The sequence below is a fragment of the Salvelinus namaycush genome, chromosome 7 (assembly GCF_016432855.1).
Source record: "Salvelinus namaycush isolate Seneca chromosome 7, SaNama_1.0, whole genome shotgun sequence".
In the NCBI taxonomy this organism is placed as follows: domain Eukaryota; kingdom Metazoa; phylum Chordata; class Actinopteri; order Salmoniformes; family Salmonidae; genus Salvelinus; species Salvelinus namaycush.
The window spans coordinates 10838280-10861291 of NC_052313.1; the positions used below are offsets into that span (position 1 = coordinate 10838280).

General features: G+C 45.1%; 1 pseudogene; it reads right to left on the reverse strand.

Moving 5' to 3' along the window:
• Positions 1-5423: 5423 nt before the first annotated feature.
• LOC120050592 lies at positions 5424-16893 on the reverse strand (annotated as a pseudogene).
• Positions 16894-23012: the final 6119 nt, after the last annotated feature.

The window sequence follows — 23012 nt, forward strand, 5'->3', positions numbered from 1 at the left end:
TTAAGTTTGTGTTACCGAAAAATCTGAGGAATTTGAAAAATGTTTGTTTAAATTAGCAAACATTTATATTCGAAAAAAATCTCTGAACTTCTTTGCATTCTTTTCAGGTGTAGCCAGCAGATCCGACTCGCTTGTTTACAGCTGGTCGGACAGTCTTCCTGTGTAGATTAAAACACCACGGAGCCGGCGCAAGATATGGCTCGGGAAAACGTACCCCAATCCAGGGAGCAGAAATACATTGTACTCCGAATTGGCCCATTATCCCAATTGTTACACAGAGAAGAATGAACGAGTGCTAATGGTCGGATCTGCTGCCTATGGCAGGTCACAGGTGCTGTTTGGAATGTTGGCTGATAGAGAGGTTTGAATAATGAATAAAAATGACAGATTTCAATAATGTTTATTTCTGAACATACAGTACATGACTGACATAATAAGATACACCATTCATTCACCACAAAATGAAACGAAAAAACCTAAATCACTCAACAGTTATAGTGATAAAGCATAGAAAGGTTTCCCCCTAATATTCCTTGGTTATAGTAAGCAGTGAACATCTATTGTTTCAGCCTGGGCAGGGGATTGTACACATAAAAGTGCCATCTAGACTATTTTAAAGTAGAGTCCCAGTGGTAAACATTTTCACAGAGTAGAAGTCCATAGTGCCCCTCAGGAGGAGGCCATACTCAGAAGGGTCCCTCAGGTGGAGTCCATACTCAGAAGGGTCCCTCAGGAGGAGGCCATACTCAGAAGGGTCCCTCAGGTGGAGTCCATACTCAGAAGGGTCCCTCAGGTGGAGTCCATACTCAGAAGGGCCCCTCAGGTGGAGTCCATACTCAGAAGGGTCCCTTGGTGGAGTCCATACTTAGAAGGGTCCCGCAGGTGGAGTCCATACTCAGAAGGGTCCCTCAGGTGGAGTCCATACTCAGAAGGGTCCCTTGGTGGAGTCCATACTCAGAAGGGCCCCTCAGGTGGAGTCCATACTCTGTAGAGTCCCAGCAGTATAGGGTCCCTCAAGAGGAGTTATAGTCAGTAGGGTCCCTCATGAGGAGTTATAGTAAATAGGGTCCCAGCAGTATGATCAGTAGGGTCCCTCAGGAGGAGTTATAGTCAGTAGGGTCCCTGCAGTATGATCAGTAGGGTCCCTCAGGAGGAGTTAAAGTCAGTAGGGTCCCAGCAGTATACTCAGTAGGGTCCCTCAGGAGGAGTTATTGTCAGTAGGGCCCCTCAGGAGGAGTTATAGTCAGTAGGGTCCCAGCAGTATGATCAGTAGGGTCCCTCAGGAGGAGTTATAGTCAGTAGGGTCCCAGCAGTATACTCAGTAGGGTCCCTCAGGAGGAGTTATACTCAGTAGGGTCCCTCAGGAGGAGTTATAGTCAATAGGGTCCCAGCAGTATTCCTCAGTAGGGTCCCTCAGGAGGAGTTATAGTCAATAGGGTCCCAGCAGTATACTCAGTAGGGTCCCTCAGGAGGAGTTATAGTCAGCAGGGCCCTAGCAGTATACTCAGTAGGGTCCCTCAGGAGGAGTTATAGTCAGTAGGGTCCCTGCAGTATGATCAGTAGGGTCCCTCAGGAGGAGTTAAAGTCAGTAGGGTCCCAGCAGTATACTCAGTAGGGTCCCTCAGGAGGAGTTATTGTCAGTAGGGCCCCTCAGGAGGAGTTATAGTCAGTGTCGTGTCTTTGACTATGTGTCTTTGACTTTTACATCCATTAATCGTCATTTTATTCAGTCTCATCTGAAAGTTGTAAGTCCTTGATTATCTGCAAGAATCCTGGCTAACAAGTTGAATCAGCAATACAAAATTGGGTTTAATTATTTATTTACTAAATACCTAACTAATCACACAGAATCACACATATACAATGAAATCATAACTTGATCACAAATTACGTCACACAGAAAAACGTCCCTAGCGGGCGGAATAGATATGACAGCTTGTTACACAAAGGGAAGGGGCTGAGTCCTAGTGAAAGAGCGGGAGACTTGAACATAGGCGAGCTGTGCTATCGTAAATACAGTATCTTATGCATTCTAAATTACCGCCCATTCGAACAGGAAAATGCAATGAATATTTACTCTGAGCTGCGCTTCAGTAGGTTGGTGGTAGATGGACCGTGTCGCCAACCCGAGTCCTCTGTCCTTTGAAGAATGTCTCTGGTGCCTTACTGGATACGTTGGAGGAGCGTCGTGTGTAGTAGATGGAAGACCGTATCGTCCGTCCTAACCTGCGTTTAGCTGTTGCTAACTCAACGGCTAGGAGATATCACTTCTGTAGTGAATACGAGTTCAAAGTTCATACCATTCACAATCAAAGTCCACGCTGATGTTGGCTATTATTTATCTATTAGTTATTATCTGAACCATTCTGACACCGGACCGTCATCCTGGTGTGCCCGGAACAGGAAGTTATATTCTTGTCAATGGCTTTTATAGTGGAGGGAGAGGGGTGTGTCTGAAAAGTCTATTACCCATGTCTCTTCACAGGGGCGGGCCCCTAGTTGAGCAGAAGCCCAAACTTATGAAAACACATTTCTCATTTGGAAGCTAAAATTAAATTTAATCTCTTCACAAATAATTTCATATTCAAACATTTGAATTAAACAACAATTCCATGTGAATCCGATACCTCTGACGTTTAGACTTTCCACAGTAGAGTTTATGTCATTCTATCATTGATGAGAATGTGTCAGAGGGCAACCGAACTGACATAATATACCTTAAGTACCACCGCATATGTTCAGTTGGTCGGATTACCAGAATATAGTTCATTTCCCCCAACTTCTGATGTTACCCAGAATCTCTATGTTAACCCATGGGTTTCCTTATGTCACATCAGTTATAGTAGGGAGAGAGAAAAAGGGGGAAAGAGGTATTTATGACTGTCATAAACCTACCCACAGGCCAACGTCATGACATCAGTAGGGTCCCAGCAGTATGATCAGTAAGGTCCCTCAGGAGGAGTTATAGTCAATAGGGTCCCAGCAGTATTCCTCAGTAGGGTCCCTCAGGAGGAGTTATAGTCAATAGGGTCCCAGCAGTATACTCAGTAGGGTCCCTCAGGAGGAGTTATAGTCCGCAGGGCCCTAGCAGTATACTCAGTAGGGTCCCTCAGGAGGAGTTATAGTCAGTAGGGTCCCTGCAGTATGATCAGTAGGGTCCCTCAGGAGGAGTTAAAGTCAGTAGGGTCCCAGCAGTATACTCAGTAGGGTCCCTCAGGAGGAGTTATTGTAAGTAGGGCCCCTCAGGAGGAGTTATAGTCAGTGTCGTGTCTTTGACTATGTGTCTTTGACTTTTACATCCATAACAGTCACATTAATCGTCATTTTATTCAGTCTCATCTGAAAGTTGTAAGTCCTTGATTATCTGCAAGAATCCTGGCTAACAAGTTGAATCAGCAATACAAAATTGGGTTTAATTATTTATTTACTAAATACCTAACTAATCACACAGAATCACACATATACAATGAAATCATAACTTGATCACAAATTACGTCACACAGAAAAACGTCCCTAGCGGGCGGAATAGATATGACAGCTTGTTACACAAAGGGAAGGGGCTGAGTCCTAGTGAAAGAGCGGGAGACTTGAACATAGGCGAGCTGTGCTATCGTAAATACAGTATCTTATGCATTCTAAATTACCGCCCATTCGAACAGGAAAATGCAATGAATATTTACTCTGAGCTGCGCTTCAGTAGGTTGGTGGTAGATGGACCGTGTCGCCAACCCGAGTCCTCTGTCCTTTGAAGAATGTCTCTGGTGCCTTACTGGATACGTTGGAGGAGCGTCGTGTGTAGTAGATGGAAGACCGTATCGTCCGTCCTAACCTGCGTTTAGCTGTTGCTAACTCAACGGCTAGGAGATATCACTTCTGTAGTGAATACGAGTTCAAAGTTCATACCATTCACAATCAAAGTCCACGCTGATGTTGGCTATTATTTATCTATTAGTTATTATCTGAACCATTCTGACACCGGACCGTCATCCTGGTGTGCCCGGAACAGGAAGTTATATTCTTGTCAATGGCTTTTATAGTGGAGGGAGAGGGGTGTGTCTGAAAAGTCTATTACCCATGTCTCTTCACAGGGGCGGGCCCCTAGTTGAGCAGAAGCCCAAACTTATGAAAACACATTTCTCATTTGGAAGCTAAAATTAAATTTAATCTCTTCACAAATAATTTCATATTCAAACATTTGAATTAAACAACAATTCCATGTGAATCCGATACCTCTGACGTTTAGACTTTCCACAGTAGAGTTTATGTCATTCTATCATTGATGAGAATGTGTCAGAGGGCAACCGAACTGACATAATATACCTTAAGTACCACCGCATATGTTCAGTTGGTCGGATTACCAGAATATAGTTCATTTCCCCCAACTTCTGATGTTACCCAGAATCTCTATGTTAACCCATGGGTTTCCTTATGTCACATCAGTTATAGTAGGGAGAGAGAAAAAGGGGGAAAGAGGTATTTATGACTGTCATAAACCTACCCACAGGCCAACGTCATGACATCAGTAGGGTCCCAGCAGTATGATCAGTAGGGTCCCTCAGGAGGAGTTATAGTCAGTAGGGTCCCAGCAGTATACTCAGTAGGGTCCCTCAGGAGGAGTTATACTCAGTAGGGTGCCTCAGGAGGAGTTATAGTCAGTAGGGTCCCTGCAGTATGATCAGTATGGTCCCTCAGGAGGAGTTAAAGTCAGTAGGGTCCCAGCAGTATACTCAGTAGGGTCCCTCAGGAGGAGTTATTGTCAGTAGGGCCCCTCAGGAGGAGTTATAGTCAGTAGGGTCCCAGCAGTATGATCAGTAGGGTCCCTCAGGAGGAGTTATAGTCAGTAGGGTCCCTGCAGTATGATCAGTAGGGTCCCTCAGGAGGAGTTAAAGTCAGTAGGGTCCCAGCAGTATACTCAGTAGGGTCCCTCAGGAGGAGTTATACTCAGTAGGGTCCCTCAGGAGGAGTTATAGTCAATAGGGTCCCAGCAGTATTCCTCAGTAGGGTCCCTCAGGAGGAGTTATAGTCAATAGGGTCCCAGCAGTATACTCAGTAGGGTCCCTCAGGAGGAGTTATAGTCAGTAGGGCCCTAGCAGTATACTCAGTAGGGTCCCTCAGGAGGAGTTATAGTCAGTAGGGTCCCAGCAGTATATTCAGGAGTTATAGTCAGTAGGGTCCCAGCAGTATACTCAGTAGGGTCCCTCAGGAGGAGTTATAGTCAGTAGGATCCCAGTAGTATGCTCAGTAGGGTCCCTCAGGAGGCGTTATAGTCAGTAGGGTCCCAGCAGTATGCTCAATAGGGTCCCTCAGGAGGAGTTATAGTCAGTAGGGTCCCTCAGGAGGAGTTATAGTCAGTAGGATCCCAGTAGTATGCTCAGTAGGGCCCCTCAGGAGGAGTTATAGTCAGTAGGGTCCCAGCAGTATGCTCAGTAGGGCCCCTCAGGAGGAGTTATACTCAAGTAGATGGTATTGAATAGCAGGTAGGACATAGTGAAGGCCATGCGAGGAGTACGAGTCGATCAAGTAGGTGTAGCTAAGTAGCAGGTCCACGTTCTGCCGCACCAGCCGTTGTCGGTGGAGACATGTCCCCTCGGTTGGGGGGGATCCTCAGGGTTCTGGGGTGGAGTTCCGTGGGAGTTTGACAGATGGGGGAACAGGGTTCGCTCGATGTCATTGCCGTGGAAACAGCCGTCGAAGGCCATGGCCTGGCTGGCGTTATAAGAGGTTGGGAGCTGAATGGAGGGACAGACACGCACACAAAAAGAATACATCTTGATACACTGTGTGGATAATATAGAACATACTAGGATATAGAACATAATTTCTCATATCTGAACACTAGAGAGCAGTGTTGTGTAGAGAGAATACTCTCTCAACAAATATCCTGGAAATTGATGACCTATGACCTTTCCTCTATTCAGTCGTCTCATCTCCTCTAGCATAGAAAAGTAGTTGACAGCAGCGTATTCTATCACTGACAGGAACACAAACAGGAAGCTGGTCCATAGGTAGATGTCCACCACCTTCACTTTAGGACACCTGAATCACACACACATGCAGTATACACACGCACACACACACACACAAACAAACACGCATGCAGGCACGGACGCACGCACACGCACACACACACACAATTACACTTACTTGTGGCATGGTGGAGGACACCCCAGTAATGATGGTGGACATGGTCAGCACTGTAGTGATAACTGAAGGAAGAGGTGTGTGTGGGGAGGGGGACAGCAGGTGTGTTAGGACTCACTTCTGTCATCATGAAGTGCTTTGAGAGACTAGTCAAGGATCATATCACCTCTACCTTACCTGACACCCTAGACCCACTTCAATTTGCTTACAGCCCCAATAGATCCAAAGACGATGCAATCGCCATCGCACTGCACACTGCCCTATCCCTTCTGGACAAGAGTCAGAATGCTGTTCATGAACTATAGCTCAGCATTCAAAACCATAGTACCCTCGAAGGTCATCATTAAGCTCGAGGTCCTGGGTCCGAACCCCGCCCTGTGCAACTGGGTCCTGGACTTCCTGACGGGCCGCTCCCAGGTGGTGAAGGTAGGAAACAACTCCTTCACTTCGCTAATCCTCAACACTGCGACCCTACAAGGATGCGTACACAGCCCCCTCTTGTACTCCCTGTTCACCCATGACTGCGTGGCCACGCACGCCTCCAACTCAATCATCAAGTTTGCAGATGACACAACATTAGTAGGCCTGATTACCAACAATGACGAGACATCGTACAGGGAGGAGGTGAGGGCCCTGGGAGTGTGGTGCCAGGAAAATAACCTCTCACCCAACATCAACAAAACCAAGGAGCTGATCGTGGACTTCAGGAAACAGCAGAGGTAGCACCTCCCTATCCACATCTACGGGACCACAGTGGAGAATGTGGAAAGCTTTGAGTTCCTCGGCGTACACATCACTGACAAACTGAAATTGTTCACCCACACAGACAGGGTGGTGAAGAAGGCGCAACAGCACCTCTTCAACCTCAGGAGGCTGAAGAAATTTGTCTTGGCACCTAAAACCCTCACAAACTTTTACAGATGCACAACTGAGAGTATCCTGTCGGGCTGTATGATTGTCTGGTACGGCAACTGCACCGCCCGCATCTGCAGGGCTCTCCAGAAGGTGGTGCGGTCTGCCCAACGCATCACCGGGGGCAAACTACCTGCCCTCCAGGACAACTACACCACCCGATGTCACAGGAAGGCCAAAAAGATAATCGAGGACAACAACCATCCTAGCCACTGCCTGTTCACCCCGCTATCATCTAGAAGGCGAGGTCAGTACAGGTGCATCAAAGCTGGGACCGAGAGACTGAAAAACAACATTCTATCTCAAGGCCTCAAATAGCCATCACTAGCACATTAGAGTCTGCTACCCTATATACATAGACTTGAAATCACTGGCCGCTTTAATAATGGTACACTAGTCACTTTAATAATGTTTACATATTTTGCATTACTCATCTCATATGAATATACTGTATTCTATCCTATTCTACTGTATCTTAGTCTATGTCGCTCTGACATTGCTCCATTCCTTTACTATAGATTTGTGTGTATTGTTAGATATTATTTGTTAGATATTACTGCACTGTTGGAGCTAGAAACACAAGACCTCTGAGATGCATCTGCTAAACACGTGTATGTGACAAATTACATTTGATTTGATTTGATTTGTCTGGAGATCTCTAAAGAGAGAGGTCTGTGTGGGGGACAGCAGGCGTGTTAGGGTTGGATAGCTCTAATTTTGTATTTATTTATTTAACGAGGCAAGTCAGTTAAGAACAATTTCTTATTTACAATGACGGCCTACACTGGCCAAACCCGGACGACTCTGGGCCAACTGTGCGCCGCCCTATGGGACTCCCAATCACAGCCGGTTGTGATACAGCCTGGAATCGAACTAGGTTGTCTGTAGTGACGCCTCAAGCACTGAGATGCACACCGCTGAGCCAACTCGGGAGCTCCTAAAGGGAGAGGTGTGTGTGTATAAACTATTATGTACTGTATTTAGTATGTAGAAGTATAATCATGAGAATTGGTGTGTGTGTGTGTGTGTGTGTGTTTAGCTCTAGCCAGGTGTGTTCAGGGTTGTGTGTCCAGGTGTGTTTGTGCGTGTGTGTGTGTGTGTGTGTGTGTGTTAACCCAGGGAGACGCGTGCAGGCACAGCCCACCTGTCGATTCAGAGGGAGCAGCACCATCGGCAGGCTGGGGAAATAGGTCTGCAGCATGAAGAAGAAGAAGTGTCTCCTCAGGATGAAGTTTATTAACAAGCTGTTACACCAACCTGGAGAGAGACAGAAAGGAAAGGTGATGGAGAGAGAAAGAGAGTGAGAGGATAATGGGGGGAGAGAAAGAAAGAAAGAGGGTAATGCGGTGAGAGAGGGGGAGAGAGAGAGAAAAGTTGAGGGTTTTCTTAAAGAAGCCGTACGTTAGCCTAATAGTTACAAGAGACGAGACACACAAAGAACGCAAAACACACACATATAAACACTCAGACAGACCCGTGCTGCTGTAGAAGGCGAGGCCGCTGGAAGGGTGGAACTTCTTGACGAACAACTGAGAGAGAACAATCTCATCTGTCCTCAGAGACTCGTTGCCATTCTTCCAAAACAACATCAGACCATTGTCATTATACGCATCTAGAATGGGGGAGAGAGAAAGTGCGGTGTGTATTTGTGTAACCAATCAATCAACAATCAGATGTTTAGTGTGGGTGAATGTTTATTTATGTAAATATGTGTGTGCATGTCTGTGTTAGTGCACACACGGGATGTGTGTCTGTGTGTGTGTGTGTGTGACTCACAGCTCTCTAGTTGTAGTGAACAGTTCTGAAGTCTATGGAGTAGATGTGATCCTATAACAACATAATAATCATATAAAAAGAGATCAGATATAGTATACCTACATACGGCATAGTAATATACACACACGCACTGATGCTCTACCTGACGCTGTAGAGTATGCTTCCGTCAGGATAGACCCTGATCATGATGTTCTCCATGGTGGTGTCGTGGATGAAGAACCTCTTCGAGTGTGCAAAGAACACATCAGGAACCCACGTCTTCTTCACCAGACACCCGCCAAACGTCCTGCTAACGTTGCTACGAGACAGAAAAGCCAGCCGCTCATCCTTCCAGGAGTGACGCAGGTACAGGGTCATGGTGATGCCCTCGGCAGAACACAGAAGATTGTTCAAACACATGTGGATTGATTATACACACATGTGTATAGATTATACACCCAGGGTACACAGGGTCCTACCATGTTGACCTCTGAGATGATGTCGATACTCTCCACCTGGACATCAATGCCCACAGGGATGGCTGTACCTGAGAACACACACACACACACACACACACACACACACACACACACAGCTCGTCAGGACCGGAGGAGCTCCTCACCACGACCCAAACCAGAGCAACAAACACAAACACCCACAAATTCCTGCTTCCTGCTACACCCACACACATGACATCACACTGAGGTCATTAATCAGGGCTATTCTCTGGTTGTCTCCAACCCTGGTCCCGGAGAGCTGCAATGTGTACACTTAGAAAAAAGGGTTCCAAAAGGGTTCTTCAGCTGTCCCCATAGGAGAATCAAATAAAAATGTATTTGTCACAAGAACCATGTAGACCTTAACGTGAAATGCTTACTTACAAGCCCTTAACCAACAATGCAGTTAAAATATAGTTAATCAAATATTTAATAACTAAACAAAAGTTTTTAAAAATCTAATAAAAAGGAACGCAAAAAAATTACATAACAATAACGAGGCTATATACAGGGGGTACCGGTACCGAGTCAATGTGCGGGGGTACAGGTTAGTTGAGGTCATTTGTAAAGTGACTATGCATTAATAATAAACAGCGAGTAGCAGCAGTGTAAAAACAAAGGGGGGAGGGGGGGGGGGGGGGGGGGGGGGGGTCAATGTAAATAGTCTGGGTGGCCATTTGATTAATTGTTCAGCAGTCTTATGGCTTGGGGGTAGAAGCTGTTAAGGAGCCTTTTGTTCCTGTACTTGGTGCTCCGGTACCGCTTGCCATGCTGTAGCAGAGAGAACAGTCTATGACTAGGGTGACTGCAGTCTTTGACAATTTTCTGATACCGCCTAGTATATAGGTCCTTGACCCCAGTGATGTACCGGGCCGTACGCACTACCCTCTGTAGCACCTTACTGTCAGACGCCGAGCAGTTGCCATACCAGGCAGTGATGCAACTGGTCAGGATGCTCTCTATGGTGCAGCTGTAGAACTTTTTGAGGATGTGGGGACCCATGCCAAATCTTTTCAGTCTCCTGATGGGGAAAAGGTGTTGTGCCCCCTTCACAACTGTCTTGGTGTGTTTGAACCATGATAGTTTGTTGGTGATGTGGACACCAAGAAACTTGAAACTCTCGACCCGCTCCACTTCAGCCCCGTTGATGTTAATGGGGGCCTGTTCAGCCCTCCTTTTTCTATAGTCCACGATCAGCTCCTTCGTCTTGCTCACGTTGAGGGAGATGCTGTTGTCCTGGCACCACACTGTCAGGTCTCTGACCTCCTCCCTACAGGCTCTCATCGTTGTTGGTGATCAGGCCTACCGCTGTTGTGTCATCAGCAAACTTAATGATGGTGTTGGAGTCGTGCTTGGCCACGCAGTCGTGGGTGAACAGGGAGGACAGGAGGGGACTAAGCACGCACTCGTGAGGGGCCCCAGTGTTGAGGATCAGCGTGGCAGATGTGTTCTACCCATACCACCTGGGGGCAGCTCGTCAGGAAGTCCAGGATCCAGTTGTGGAGGGAGGTGTTTAGTCCCATGGTCCTTAGCTTAGTGATGAGCTTTGTTGAACGCTGAGCTGTAGTCAATGAATAGCATTCTCACATAGGTGTTCCTTTTGTCCAGGTGGGAAAGGGCAGTGTGGAGTGCGATTGAGATTGCTTCATCTGTGGATCTGTTGGGGTGGTATGCCAATTGGAGTGGGTCTAGGGTGTCTGGCGTGATAGTGTTGATGTGAGTCATGACCAGCCTTTCAATGCACTTCATGGCTACCGACGTGAGTGCTACGGGGCGGTAATCATTTAGGCAGCTTACCTTCGCTTTCTTGGGCTTTCCTGGTGGTCTGTTTGAAACATGTAGGTATTACAGACGTGGTCAGGGAGAGATTGAAAATGTCAGTGAATAAACTTGCCAGTTGGCCCACGCATGCTTTGAGTACACGTCCTGGTAATCCATCTGGCCCCACTGCGTTGTGAATGTTGACCTGTTTAAAGGTCTTGCTCACATCGGCTACAGAGAGCGTGATCACACATTCGTCCGGAACAGCTGGTGCTCTCATGCATGCTTCAGTGTTGCTTGCCTCGAAGCAAGCATAAAAGGAATTTAGCTCGTCTGGTAGACTTGAGTCAGTGGGTAGCTCGTGGCTGGGTTTCCCTTTGTAGTCCGTAATAGTTTTCAAGCCCTGACACATCCGACGAGCGTCAGAGCCGGTGTAGTAGGATTCCATCTTAGTCCTGTATTGATGCTTTGCCTGTTTGATGGTTCGTCGGAGGGCATAGCCAGATTTCTTATATGTGTCTGGATTACTGTCGTGCTCCTTGAAAGCAGCAGCTCTTGCCTTTAGCTCGGTGCGGATGTTGCCTGTAATCCATGGCTTCTGCTTGGGAAATGTATGTACTGTCACTGTGGGGACGACGTCGTCGATGCACTGATTGATGAAGCCGGTGACTGAGGTGGTATACTCCTGAATGCCATTGGATGAATCCCGTAACATTTTCCAGTCTGTGTTAGCAAAACTGTCCTGTAGCATAGCATCTGCGTCATCTGACCACTTCCGTAAGACATTTCTGTTCTACTAATGCTGTGTTTTATGGTCTCCACCGTAGCTCCCTGCAGCTAATCTGTGCATATGGTTTTACTAGAGATAGCTTGAGCTGACAATTGATTCATGACTTGGTGATAAAATCTTACAGCTGGCATTCCATAGATAAGATGTGGTATGTGTGACCTGAGATAGAGATAGCCTGGAGGAATAGACCTAAACCCTCATTGTATCTTATCGTTCTTGCATCTGGGAAACGATACCGGGTGCAGATGACTACAGGATGAATCCACGATGGATTGTGGTGCCTCCCGATCTGCATGGGAGGGGTGGAACCAGCCATGACTAAGCATTTTTAGGTCTCCTATATTAAATCTCTGTTTTTTCATTATCAGTTAAGCTCTCGGCAACACACTCAAGAATGTGGGGTCGACAGTTTCATTATTGCAATAATTAATCAATGATAAAGATTGATTGTTTGAATAATTGTCCAAGTCTCTCTCAGTATACATGAATTTCCACAACATGATACACCAGCCAGCCAGCCAGCCCTATATTATCCGTGTCGTCGTTCAGCCACATCTCGGTGAAACATAAGGTATTACAGTTTTTAATGTCCCGTTGGCAGGATAGTCTTAACTTCTTCTGGCTGCAAGCCCGACGTCGGTACACTTATGACAACAGCCAGCTCAAAGTGCAGGGCGCGAAATTCAAAATATATATTTTTTAAATATTTAACTTTCACACATTAACAAGTCCAATACAGCATATGAAAGGTACACATCTTGTGAATCCAGCCAACATGTTCGATTTTTAAAATGTTTTACAGGGAAGACACAATATGTAAATCTATTAGCTAACCACGTTAGCAAAAGACACCACTTTTTTTACTCCACCAGTTTTTTACTCCATCAGTAGCTATCACAAATTCGACCAAATAAAGATATAAATAGCCACTAACCAAGAAACAACTTCATCAGATGACAGTCTGATAACATATTTATTGTATAGCATATGTTTTGTTCGAAAAATGTGCATATTTCAGGTATAAATCATAGTTTACATTGCAGCTACAATCAGAAATTGCACCGAAAGCAGCCATAATATTTACAGACACCAACGTCAAATACCTAATTACTCATCATAAAACATTTCTGAAAAATACATAGTGTACAGCAAATGAAAGACAGGCATCTTGTGATTCCAGACAATATTTCCGATTTATTAAGTGTTTTACAGCGAAAACAAAATGTAGCGTTATATTAGCGTAGCCACAATAGCCAGAAACACTTGGGCGCCGACGACCAGTTCACATGCACGACAGATATATGAAATAGCATCATAAAATGTTTCTTACTTTTGGTGATCTTCCGTCAGAATGTTGGACAAGGTGTCCTTTGTCCAGAACAGTCGTTGTTTGGATTTAGAACGGCAACTTTCCCTCTTCAATTAGCATGCACACTAGCCAAGTGGCGCGAATCTCTCCATGTCAACAAACAGAAGAGAACGGAACACGGCAAAACTCCCGAAAAAATTTCAATAATCTGATGAAACTATATTGAAAAAACATACTTTACGATGATATGGTGACATGTATCAAATAAAATCAAAGCCGGAGATAGTACTCGCCTATTACGGCAGCTAAAGAGAAGGCAATCCCACTGTCCACGTCGCGCTCTTCAGAGTACCGAAAATGGGGGACACGTCATTCCAAGATGATGTGTTCCATCTCAGACCAAGATAATCACCTAATTTCTTCTCTCACAGCCTCTTGACATCCAGGGGAAGGTGTATGACGTGCATGTATACTAATAGATCTCATGCCCATTTATAGGCAGGAAGTAGAAGAGAGCCTCGGTTTCAGACTTTCCACTTCCTGGTCAGGAAGTGTGCTGCAGAATGACTTCTGTTTCACTCAAACGGTTTTAATAATTCAAACTGTTTTAGAAACTAGAGAGTGTTTTCTATCCAATAGTAATAATAATATGCATATTGTACGAGCAAGAATTGAGTACGAGGCCGTTTGAAATGGGCACCTTTTATCTGGCTACTCAATACTGCCCCTTGCAGCCCAAACAGGTTAATCGTAGATCGTCCAGTTTGTTTTCCAATGGTTGCACGTTGGCCTATAATACTGAGGCTAGTGGTGGTTACCTACTTTACCTTTGTGGTTCAAGGTAGAACTCTTTTGGGTTCCAGGTAGAACCCTCTTTGGAATGGGTTCTACATGAAACCCAAAAGACTTCTACCTGGAACCAAGAAGGGATATTCAGAGGGTTATCCCACGGGGACAGCCAAAGAACCCCTTTAGGTTCTAAATAGCACAGGCTAATGACAATACCCTTCACTAACTGAATCAGGTGTATTAGAAACATTGGCTGGAACTAAAATCTGCACAAGATGTACTGTAGACCTCCAGAATCAGGGTTGGTGACCACTGCTCTACAGTGTATCAGGATGAGGGTTGGTGACCACTGCTCTACTCTTTACATGGATCAGGATCAGGGTTGGTGACAACTGCTCTACTCTGTATATAGATCAGGATCAGGGTTGGTGACCACTGCTCTACTCTGTATATAGATCAGGATCAGGGTTGGTGACCACTGCTCTACTCTGTATATGGATCAGGATCAGGGTCGGTGACCACTGCTCTACACTGTATCAGGATCAGGGTTGGTGACCAGTACTATGTAAATGGATCAGGACCAGGATCAGGGCTGGTGACCACTGCTCTACTATGTATCAGGATGAGGGTTGGTGACCATTGCTCTACTCTGTATATAGATCAGGATCAGGGTTGGTGACCACTGCTCTACTATGTATCAGGATCAGGGTTGGTGACCACTGCCCTACTCTGTATATAGATCAGGGTTGGTGACCACTGCTCTACTCTGTATATGGATCAGGGTTGGTGACCATTGCTCTACTCTGTATATAGATCAGGATCAGGGTTGGTGACCACTGCTCTACTCTGTATATAGATCAGGATCAGGGTTGGTGACCATTGCTCTACTCTGTATATAGATCAGGGTTGGTGACCACTGCTCTACTCTGTATATAGATCAGGATCAGGGTTGGTGACCATTGCTCTACTCTGTATATAGATCAGGGTTGGTGACCACTGCTCTACTCTGTATATGGATCAGGGTTGGTGACCACTGCTCTACTCTGTATATGGATCAGGGTTGGTGACCACTGCTCTACTCTGTATATAGATCAGAGTTGGTGACCACTGCTCTACTCTGTATATGGATCAGGGTTGGTGACCACTGCTCTACTCTGTATATGGATCAGGGTTGGTGACCACTGCTCTACACTGTATATAGATCAGGGTTGGTGACCACTGCTCTACACTGTATCAGGATCAGGGTTGGTGACCATTGCTCTACTCTGTATATAGATCAGGGTTGGTGACCACTGCTCTACTCTGTATATGGATCAGGGTTGGTGACCACTGCTCTACTCTGTATATGGATCAGGGTTGGTGACCACTGCTCTACTCTGTATATGGATCAGGGTTGGTGACCACTGCTCTACTCTGTATATGGATCAGGGTTGGTGACCACTGCTCTGCTCTGTATATGGATCAGGGTTGGTGACCACTGCTCTACTCTGTATATGGATCAGGGTTGGTGACCACTGCTCTACTCTGTATATGGATCAGGGTTGGTGACCACTGCTCTGCTCTGTATATGGATCAGGGTTGGTGACCACTGCTCTACTCTGTATATGGATCAGGGTTGGTGACCACTGCTCTACTCTCTATATGGATTAGGGTTGTTGACCGATGTTCTACTCTGTATATGGATTTGGAACAGGGTTGGTGACGACTGCTCTACTCTGTATCAGGATCAGGGTTGGTGACCACTGCTCTACTCTGTATATAGATCAGGATCAGGGTTGGTGTCCATTAGTCTATTATGTATCAGGATCAGGGTTGGTGACCACTGTCCTACTCTGTATATGGATCAGGGTTGGTGACCACTGCTCTACTCTGTATATGGATCAGGATCAGGGTTGGTGACCAAAACTATGTATATGGATCAGGGTTGGTGACCACTGCTCTACTCTGTATATGGATCAGGGTTGGTGACCACTGCTCTACTCTGTATATAGATCAGGATCAGGGTTGGTGACCACTGCTCTACTCTGTATATGGATCAGGGTTGGTGACCACTGTCCTACTCTGTATATGGATCAGGGTTGGTGACCACTGCTCTACTCTGTATATAGATCAGGATCAGGGTTGGTGACCACTGCTCTACTCTGTATATGGATCAGGGTTGGTGACCACTGCTCTACTCTGTATATGGATCAGGATCAGGGTTGGTGACCACTGCTCTACTCTGTGTCAGGATCAGGGTTGGTGACCACTGCTCTACTCTGTATATAGATCAGGATCAGGGTTGGTGACCACTGCTCTACTCTGTGGCAGGATCAGGGTTGGTGACCACTGCTCTACTCTGTATATAGATCAGGATCAGGGTTGGTGACCACTGCTCTACTCTGTGTCAGGATCAGGGTTGGTGACCACTGCTCTACTCTGTGTCAGGATCAGGGTTGGTGACCACTGCTCTACACTCTACAATTTTTTTTTATACCCCACACACACACACACACACACACACACACACACACACACACACACACACACACACACACACACACACACAGAGAGAGACTGGATTAGTTTCATTGGGGGACAGAGAGCAGGTTAGCGTTTTTCGTCATGGATCTTGTTCTGGAGGCAGCTCTGCAAAACCCAAACCTTAAATTAAGACCAAAAAGCACAGTTTGGTTTTCATACATTTTTACCATATAGCCCATTTTGACATTGCAGCTGGCCTACCTAGCGGAAGCGTTCAGTTCTGCCTCCAGGACAAGACTCATCCCAATAAATGTCAACCTGCCAACAGAGATAGGGGTGTTTCCTGTGTATGTGGCACATGTGTGTTTCTGACCTCCAAAGCCAGTTCTCGTAGCGAAGTCGTGTTCCTCAATCCTCAGCAGTCGCTCAGTCTTGATGAGTAGAGACTTGGTGCTGTCCTGCCTCTTCAGCTTATGGTCTATAGGCCTGGAAAGACAACACACATTATAAACACACACACACACCCTGCGATAGTTGAGTGATGTGTCTCTTTAATAAGCCTGTAATTGTAGGGTGTGATTGGAGAAACACTGCCTGCGGTTTCTGCAACAGCCTTCCCACATACACACACTGCCTGATTTGGGTAATCAGCTACTCCCTAGAATCACTCCAGATTCCTTTCCGCATTCCTTAACTTAATGAAGACTGATATAGCCAGAAGTCAGTTGAAACGCAGGTCAGGAGGTAAGAATGACAGAATGTATAGGGTTACAGGGGGTATGGGGGTTATGTGTGTACATGCATGAATGCCCATTGTACAGTGCATTCGTGTAACGGTGTTCCTCCTCCTCTTCATACGAAGAGGAGGAGTAGTGATTCGACCAAGGCGCAGCGTTGTGATATGACATGATATTTATTTAAACAAGACGAAAACAAACTATACTTGACTAACTAACAAAACAATAAACGATGTAGACTGACCTGAACGTAAGAACTTACATGTAACACGAAGAACGCACGAACCGGGAAAACAGACTACATAAAAACCGAACGAACAAACATACCGAAAACAGTCCCGTGTGGCGCAACATACACAGACACGGAAGACAATCACCCACAAACTAACAGTGTAAAACAGCCTACCTATATATGACTCTCAATCAGAGGAAATGAATAACACCTGTCCCTGATTGAGAACCATATAAGGCTAATTAACCAACACACTCCCACATAGAACAAACAACACAGACTGCCCATCCCAACTCACGCCCTGACCAACTAAACACATACAAAACAAGAGAAAACAGGTCAGGAACGTGACAATTCGGGAAAGTATTCAGACACCTTGACTTGTTCCACATTTTGTTACGTTACAGCCTTATTCTAAAATGTATTCAATATTTGTTTTTCCTCATCACACAATACTCCATAATGACAAAGAGAAAACAGGTTTTAGAAATCTTTGCAAATATATTTTTTTATAAAAAAAAATTAAAAAACGTATTTACGTAAGTTTTCAGACCCTTTACAATGAGTTTGCTGAAAATAAATGCAGTTGACAGTGAGAGGACGTTTCTTTTTTTGCTGAGTTTATATGTGTATATACAGTGCCTTCGGGAAAGTATTCAGACAGCATTTTGTTACGTTACAGCCTTATTCTAAAATTGATTAAATAAAATAAAAATCCTCAGAAAGGTACACAACACCCCATATTGACAAGTGAAAAAGTTTTTTTGAAATTTTTGCAAATATAATAAATAAAAAACAGAAATTCCTTCTTTACATAAGTATTCAGACCCTTTGCTATGAGACACGAAATTGAGCTCAGGTGCATCCTGTTTCCATTGATCATCCTTGAGATGTTTCTTCAACTTGATTGAATTCCACCTGTGGCCAATTCAATTGTTTGGACATGATTTAGAAAGAAACAAGCGTGTCTATACACTGTAAGGTCCCACAGTTGACAGTGCATGTCCGAGCAGAAACTGTACCATGAAGTCAAAGGAACCCTCCGTAGATCTCCCAGATATAATTGTGATGAGGCATATATCTGGGGAATGGTATGAAACAATTTCTAGAGTCTTGAAAGTTTCCAAGAGCACAGTGGTCTCCATCATTGGTAAATTGAAAAAAATATGGAACTACGCAGATTCTGCCTAGAGCTATCCGTCCGATCAAACTGAGCAACCGAAGGACCTTGTTCAGGGAGTTGACCAAGAACCCAATGACCACTCTGACAGAACTGCAGAGTTCCTTGGCTGAGAACCTGCCAGAAGGACAACAGTCTCTACAGCACTTCACCGATCTTTATTGGAGAGTGGCCAGACGGAAGCCACTCCTGAGAAAAAGGCAGATGACACCATGCCTGGACTTTGCAAAAAGGCACGTGAAAGACTAAGAGCATAAGGCAAAAGATTCTGTGGTCTGATGAGACAGAAATGTAACTCTTTGGCCTGAATGCAAAGTGCTATGTCTGGAGAAAATTAGGCAAAACTCATCACCCGTCTAACACATTCCTATCGTGAAGCATGTTGGTGGCAGCATCGTGCTATGGGGATGCTTTTCAGCAGCAGAGATTGGGAGACTGGTAAGGATAGAGGGAACAATGAATGGAGCCAAATGCAGGCAAATCCTTAATGAGAACCTGCTTCAGAGTGCAAACAACCTTAGACTGGGGTGAAGATTTACGTTCCAACAGGGCAATGACCCCAAGCATACAGCCAAAGCAACGCTGGAATGGCTTCAGAACAAGAATGTTAAAGTCCTTGAGTGGCCCAGCCAAAGACTTCAATCCTATTAAAAATCTGTGGGAAAATGTGAAGATTGCTGTTCACCGCCGCTCCCCATCTAACCCATTAACAGAGTTTGAGAAAATCTGGAAGGAAGAACGGGAGAAAATCCCCAAATCCAGATGTGCAAAGTTGATACAGACATACTCATGACGACTCAAAGCTGATGCAGACTTACCCAAGACAACTCAAAGCTGATACAGACATACCCAAGACGACTCAAAGCTGATACAGACATACCCAAGACGACTCAAAGCTGATACAGACATACCCAAGACGACTCAAAGCTGATACAGACATACCCAAGACGACTCTTTAGCTGATACAGGCATACCCAAGACGACTCAAAGCTGATACAGACATACCCAAGACGACTCTTTAGCTGATACAGACATACCCAAGACGACTCAAAGCTGTAATCGCCGCCAAAGGTGTATCTACAAAGTATTGCCTCGGTGGTGTGAATACTTACAATATGTAAATGAGATATTTCTGTATTTAATTTTCAATAAATTTGCTAACATTTCTAAAAACATGTTTTCAATTTGTCATTATGGGTTATTGTGTGTAGATGAGTGATGTAATTCAGGCTGTATCACAACAAAATGCGGAATAAGTCAAGGGGTATGAATACATTCTGAAAGAACTGTGTAGCCACTGTATATCCACTGTGTGACCAAATCACTACTAGACTTCTCTCTAATGGGTTTGTGTTTTTCGCCCCTCTAACTCCGCCCATCCAGAGGGGTGTGTGTGTAATTACACCCCTGACTCTCCTTCAGTACATTGGGAAATGTGTGTGTGTGTGTGTGGTGTGAGTGTGTAAGAGAGGAAAGAGGGGGGGCTGGTGTGTGTTCTCGCACGTGTACGTGCAAGTATTCTCTAAGTAACCTGTTAGTCCAGTCAAACTCCTCACTTTCAAAAGAAGTAGGGAGAAGCTCTCTCTCTCCTTCTCTCATCCTCCCTCCCTCATTTTGTCTCGCTCTGCTTGACGTGGAACTCACGTAAGTCTGCTTTTCATTCTCTTATTCTCTCTGTTTTCTAGAAGATAACTTGATCTTCATCACTAGAGAGCCATACACCACACGGCACTGAACACACACACTTCATAGACTTGTAATATCTCTATACTTATTTGATTTTTATTGATGTAGTTCTGTCTTTGAGCTGTTCTTGTCTATTAATGTTCTGTATTATGTCATGTTTCATGTTCTGTGTGGACCCCAGGAATAGTAGCTGCTGCTTTTGCGACAGCAAATGGGGATCCTAATAAAATACCAAATACCAAATACTATTAATAGATTTTGTATGAAAACTTGTATGGGGATTCAGTCATGTAGTCCATTCCTTAAACTAACCCTTACAATCCTAACTAGAGCCAACACCAGGGGTGTTTTCCACCCACCAGGATCAATAACTGATCAGCACCTTATAAAGTAAGCTACAGTTGACTGCTGTTAGGTATCAAGTCAGTATGGCCATGTCAAGAGTATCTGCTTTTATGAACAGGGAAACATAGAGTTATTTCTGTTAGCTCTGGGACGTTATTGCGCTACACTAGGACAGTGTTTGTTTGTTTTTTAAATTCTGGTATCACCAAGGATATACGTTTTTGTTGTAGCCCTTCACTACCACACCTGATTCAGCTAATCAACAAATCATCAAGCCTGTGATTAGTTGAATGTGCCCGTGTGGGGAGCTAGAACAAAAGTGTGCAATGGTGTTCGAGAGGAGGAGCAGAGAAGACAAATACTGCACCAGATGATAATGACTCCATGAGTGTGTGATTATTCTGTGTTTGATGTAACCTCACCCTAACTGTTTCCATGTGCTGCTCTGCCCTCTGTCCTGTGTTTTCTCTGCCCTGTGATCTATCTCATGTATGGTGTGTGTGTGTGTGTGTGTGTGTGTGTGTGTGTGTGTGTGTGTGTGTGTGTGTGTGTGTGTGTGTGTGCGCGTGCGTGCGTGCGTTTGTAGGTGCGTGTGTTTGTGTTTGTGTGTGTGTGTGTGTGTGTGTGTGTGTGTGTGTGTGTGTGTGTGTGTGTGTGTGTGTGTGTGTGTGTGTGTGTGTTTGTGTGTGTGTGTTGTGCGTTTGTAGGTGCGTGAGTGTGTTTGTGTGTGCGTGTAACTATGTGTGGTTGTGTGTGTGTTTTGATGTGATTGAATAAAGATGATTTGGAACTCTTACATTACAGTGAATAGACTGTAGAATATGTAGCAGATGTGACCTACTCTCATCTCCTCTCTTCTCTTCTCTTCCCTTCTCTTCTCTTCCCTTCTCTTCTCTTCTCTTCCGCTCTGTCATGCTCTACTCTACATCTTGAACTATCACATAAAGAAAGAGCGAGATAAGATATGATAAGGAAAGAGAGAGATAAGATACGATAAGGAAAGAGAGAGATACGATATGATTAAGAGAGAGAAGATGTGATTAAGAAAGAGAGAGAAGATATTATAAGGAAAGAGAGAGATAAGATATGAGGAAAGAGATAGATATGATTAAGAAAGGGGAGATAAGATATGATAAGGAAAGAGAGAGATAAGATATGATAAGGAAAGAGAGAGATAAGATATGATTAAGAAAGAGAGAGATAATATATGATGAGGAAAGAGAGGGGAAACACACAGGAAGACGTGGAGGGAGGGGAGAGAAAGGAAACCTCAACCAGATGTCTCTCTTAGTACCCCCCCCACCCCTCAATTAGGAGATCAAACTCTATTAGCCATAGCTGCCTGAACATGTCCTGTCACGTTATTGCTACCACACCGCATGTCTCTCATTAGCTCTGAATGTGTGTGTGTTTCTACACTACAAAGAGAAGAGAGACACACAGGAGAACGAGAGAGAGGCTCGTGGAGGAAGATAAACCTTGAGGAAGAGACGGTGACCACAGAAGTGAAGATTGGACGGACGTGTGTGTCACTGTCTCTGGATGTGTGTTTTTGTGAGTATGTGTACGTGTGTACACGTGTGTGAGAGAGATTGACATGGCAGTGACATACACCTGGACCTGTCTCCTTCTGTGGATCAGCACCTCAACTCAGACCACAACCCCAGGTGAGACTGCCTCTGATTGGCCCTGATTGACATGGTGAGTTTAGGTGATTTGGTAACTGGTTGGTTAGAGCAGGTGGTTAGAACCCTGATCCTGGAGCAGCCAGGTCACACCAGACCAGTGCAGTATTCCAGGTCCCCAGGACGTCAGGAGATGCCTTCAGGACTGGCCACTAGGGGCAACAGTGGGCACTATTATGATCAAGTAGATCCGCTGCTTGCTGGGCATTATGGATGGAGATGGCGGATGGGCGTAAGCCGCGTGCTCCGGCTTCCAAGATCACAGGTTCAATCCCAGTGCTACTCTACCCAATCATGAGCTCCAGCTCTGAAGATCACAGGTTCAATCCCAGTGCTACTCTACCCAATCATGAGCTCCAGCTCTGAAGATCACAGGTTCAATCCCAGTGCTACTCTACCCAAGCATGAGCTCCAGCTCTGAAGATCACAGGTTCATGCCCAGTGCTACTCTACCCAATCATGAGCTCCAGCTCTGAAGATCACAGGTTCAATCCCAGTGCTACTCTACCCAATCATGAGCTCCAGCTCTGAAGATCACAGGTTCATGCCCAGTGCTACTCTACCCAATCATGAGCTCCAGCTCTGAGGATCACAGGTTCAATCCCAGTGCTTGGCACACATTTTATATTTATTTTATTTTTACCCTATCCCAAACCTTAAACCTTAGCTTAACCAATCGGAATGAATGCCTAAACTTAACCGTCAAAACATGATGTTCACCCCCCCACTT